Consider the following 4,964-nt stretch of genomic DNA (forward strand, 5'->3'; position numbering starts at 1 on the left):
AGCATAATTTCTGCCTCTGTCTTCGCATTTATTTTTATTTTTATCTATGTGTCCACTCCTCTTCTTATAAGGACACTAGTCATATTGGATTTAGGACCATCCTTATTCTGTATAACCTCATCTTAACTGATTACATCTTTTAATATTCCATTTCCAAATAAGGTCACATTCTGAGTTTCCAGAAAAACATGAAGTTTGGAGGGACATTATATTAAGAAACAAACCAGGGAATATATGGTTTGGTTTCCCATTTAATCCCTACTGCCAACACACTATCAATTAGTTTCTCAATTTATGCCTTAGTATCTACTTTTCTCACACTTTACCTCTTGGCCCAACAAAATCTTGGTTGGAAATCTTTGGAATCATTCCCTTGTTCCATGAACCAAAACTCATAGGCAAGTCCTCTTTCTTCAGACCTGGGCACTCAGGACAATAGATCCAATGCTCCAAGAGAGCTAAGAGAGGATATATGCCACTGGGGAAGATAAGATATAGAGTCAGACTAACATGGGGTCAATTTTCAGCTCTACCACCACGTAATGAGATCTTCGAAAAGTCATTAAGTTTTAATAAACCTCAGTTTCCTCATCTGTGCATTAATGAATATATACCTCTCAGGGAATTGAGAGGAGTCAATTAGGTAAGATTTAATGTTTGTAAATGGTAGTTGTTCGCAGTAGTAAAGTGAAAGACACAAGACCTACAGGGAGACTATACTAAGCTCTATGATTTCACAAGAAGAATATGACTTGAATGAAAGACAATAGGAATTCCCTCCCATGATTCTCCAGAAAGAGTCTTCTACCACTGTACCTGAGAGACCCCTTGCCCTATTTTACCTGCAATGAGAGATTGAGTAAGAAAGACCTAAATACCTCAGAATGCTTAACATCTTTCTCCTTGTCTACTTCTCTGGCATTTTATGGATTTCTTTTAGATTTTACTTCTGTTTGAAAACACTGGGAATTCACTGGTAAAGAGCTAGAAACTAGGTACAAATGTTTTTCATAACACTGGAAATACACTGGTAAAAAGCTAGAAAAATGTTTGAATCCATGAACTGATCTCTCATTACCTGTCTCCCTTCCTGGCAGAAGAGAAAAATTAAATGACTAGATTAAATAATTCTGAAAATGAAGAAGAAATGGAAACAATTCATTAAAGCAGGTAAAATTTCTATTATAAAGCTATAATAATTAAAACAGTTTGGTTTTATGAATGGAATTGTGTCCACCCTATAATCACATGTTGAAGCCCTACACCCTCAGCACAGAATGAGAGCTGCATTCAAAGAAGGATTAAGTTAAGATGAAGCTGTTAAGGTGGTATCCTTACAAAACAAATAATCTGACTGGTGCCTTTACAAAAAGAGAAAATTTAGACACATGAAGAGACACCAGAGGTGCATACACATGAAAAACCATGAGAGGACACTGCAAGTATGTGACCATCAATAAACCAAAAGAGAATTCAGAAGAAATCAAAGCTGCCAACATCATGATCTTGGCTTTAGCCTCTAGAACTACCCACACTAATAAAAGGGTATTATGCTAATTAGACTGGGCATCTTCCAGACAACCTTCCTGACATCCTTCTGGACAAAACGATGGTGGTGGGGCTGAGGCAGAGGCAGTTAGGAAGATCAGGCCAGCAGGGGAGAGCAGTTAGGGTGATCAAGCTGGCAAGGGAGATCAGTTAGGATGATCAGGAAGGCAGGCAGAGGTGGTTAGGGGTGATCAGGCAGGCAGTCAGAGGCAGGCCACCCAGAGAGACCCCACACATGCACAAATTCATGCAGCAGGCCTCTAGTAACAACAATAAAAAAATACAGTTAGAAAATTTGATATAAAAATATGCCATTTAGAATAGTGTCAAGATCTAGTAATAAATCTAATAATAGATGTGCAATGACTCTACACAGAAATCTCTAAAACATTATTGAGATAAATTCATATCATACCTAATAAATTAAAAGATTTACTATGTTCATGGATAAGACTCAACAATGTAAAATTTTTAATTCTCTTTTAAATTGACCCAAGGCAATCTCTAAAAAAAAAATTTATATGAAAAAATTTTAAAAGCCAAGAGTAGGCAATATAATTTTAGCAGAAGTACATAGTTGGAGACATTACTCTAAGTATCCAGTCTTATAAATCTTCAATAATTAAGAGTTTGTGACAGCCCAGCCAGTATAGTTCAGTGGTTTAGCATCAACACCAAAACCAAGAGGTCACTGGTTAAATTCCTGGTCAGGGATAGATCTCCATAGAGGGCATGTAGAGGTAGCAAAGCCCTAATTTTTTAAATTAAATTTATTTTTTTTACCATTGATGTTTTTATATCTCTACCTCTCTCACTTCCTCTCTCTCTAAAAATCAATAAAAACATATTAAGAAAGAGTTTGTGACATTAGGAAACAATACACAAAAAGATAAATGAAAAAATAGAGAGTTCAGAAATATACTCAGTTAAATGTGGATAAATAATTTATGATAAAGTGCAATTGTAGAGCACTTTGTTAAAAATATGTTTTTATTTATTTTAGAGAGAAAGGAAGGGAGCGGGAGAGAGAAAGAAAATCAATGGGAAAGAGAAACATTGATTGGTTGCCATTGCACACACACCAACCAGGGATTGAGCGCATAACCTGGGCATGTGTCCTGACCGGGAATTGAACTGGCAACCTTTCACATGGGACAATGCTCAACCAGCTGAGGACAGGAAGGTTATTCATGAAATCATGCTGTATATATTAGAAGTCTTTGGGGAAGAAATGAATCTTGAGCCATATTTTACATAATAGATACACAAACAAAAATACTTCAGGTGAATTATGACTGTGAATGTAAAAATTAACGTTTTGGGAAGATAACAAAGAAGAATATCACATAATTTGATAGATACAAATATTTCTTAAATGGGCACTAAAATGTACCAATCACAAAATAAAATTTAAGAATGTCTTAAATATAATTCTTAAATATATAATTCAGAAAAGGAAAAGGAAAGTCATGAAATAGTAGAAAATAGTTGCAATACACAAAGCTCAACAAAACGGCTGTATCAAGAACATATGAATATAGATTGGTGCAGCCACTATGGAAAGCAGTACGCTGTTACCTCAAAAAAATTAAAAATGGAACTGCCTCACTCTGGGAACTTAAATGAAGAAACCTGAAACACTAATTTGAAAGAATATAGGTACCCCTAGTCAGAGATATTGCTGCCCGTTTTCCTTTAGAAGTTTTATGGTTTTGGACTTTACACTTAAATCATTCATCCATTTTGAGTTTGGTTTTGGAATATAATAAAAGAAAATGGTCTGGTTTCCTTTTTTGCATGTGTCTGTCCAGTTTTCCCAAGCATGATTATATGCCAAGTTTACTGCAGAAGCTGACAGCACAGGCTCAAAGCTCCGTCAGGCCCAGTGGCCCACATCTCAGGAGCCTGTAAGGTGAGGGGGCTCCTGGTTTGCAGGATCTTGCCAGACACTGGCTGGGAGGCAGGCCTCAGTTTCCATGCCCGCCTTGCCCAGGCTTCTGGGTGACAGAGCCATTCCCAACCCTCCCCATCCCTCTATCCCTTCCAGAGCAGGCAAACTAAGACTCGGAGACGCTCTTGCCCTGCCTCGCAGCTGTGAGGCTCTGGTAGGTAAGAAGACCTGCGTCCTTTTGCTGAGCACACCTGCCTGTCTCCAGACCCAGCTGTCCAGGCCAGATGTGCGCACAGCCCCTTCCAGTCCCAGTCCTGAGTGGGTACAGACAAAACGCCAAAGGTCGGAGGGTGGATTTGCTTTCTTCTTACTCAGCTACAAATAACATCCTTCTGAATAAGAAACCAGGGATAATTACTCTCAAACCCCTTGGAGCCCGCACCACCACCTGCTTGATTTCCCAGGGATGTAAGGAGGTCCCCTGAGGCTCCAATCACTTCCATGTGCCGCTGAGCAGCCAGGCTTTCTACCCTTCGTCTTCTTCCTGTCTGTTTCTTGGAGACTCTCTCACAGAGACTAATCTTTCCCTTTTGCAATAACTGCCATACTGCGGGGCATCTGTCCCATCTGTGTTCTCTCTGAAATCCCAAAGGTAGGCAATGCAGCATTTAGATTACACAGGGGCTGGCGATGGGTGTCCAGGCAGAGAAGAGCCACCACCCTCTTCCCTGGGCCTGGCCCTCTCCCTAGAAGATGGGCACAGCCACCTGCTTCCTGGTGAGACCAGGTGAGACAGGGCGGCTGGGCTCTGCTGGGCAGCAGTGCTCTGAGGTCTGAGGTCCTGGGCAGGGGTTAGCTGCAGTTATTCTTAGCAGGGGATGTTCATGACTCACAGGATACAATTAGAGACTAATTCCCTGCTAAGTCCCATGCCCTGAGCACAGCTGTGGGAAAACCAGACACAGAGAGGTCAGCCTGACCAGGGAGCAGAGGGACCACAGTGGGAGGGGAAGAGGGAGGACAGGCAGGCGAAGGCTGGGGGAGTGATGAAGGTACCCTGGCCTGCATGGCGAGCCAGTCTGCGGGGGCTCCTGGCCTGGCCCACACTGAACCTGCCCTGGGCCGGCTCTGTGCTGGGAGTGTGCATGTCTGTCAGCCCTTAGTGTGAGGATTTCTGTTTAAATGTCAGTCTAGAGTAGATCACAGGCTTTTAGAGCTACCCCAGAGGTTGTGAGAAGCCTGAAGAGCTGGTGTGGATATGAATGTTAGACCACCAAGCCCATCTGCCTCCTTGGAGAGGAAATCTAATCTCCCTGTGCCTCAGTTTCCTCATTTGCAGTGGAATGAGAGAACTGGTGTATAGTCTGTTAAAATAAGTTAATACATGGAGCCCTCCCACATGGTCTGGCACAGAGTAAATGTTGACTCTGTGATTATAATGATTCCTGGAATTTAGATATAGATCCAGCCGTGAAGGTCTTTAGCTACAGTTTGTACCTTCAGTTCTCATGTTCCTGAAACTAGT

Source organism: Pipistrellus kuhlii, unplaced genomic scaffold (assembly GCF_014108245.1).
Source record: "Pipistrellus kuhlii isolate mPipKuh1 unplaced genomic scaffold, mPipKuh1.p scaffold_m20_p_35, whole genome shotgun sequence".
NCBI lineage: Eukaryota > Metazoa > Chordata > Mammalia > Chiroptera > Vespertilionidae > Pipistrellus > Pipistrellus kuhlii.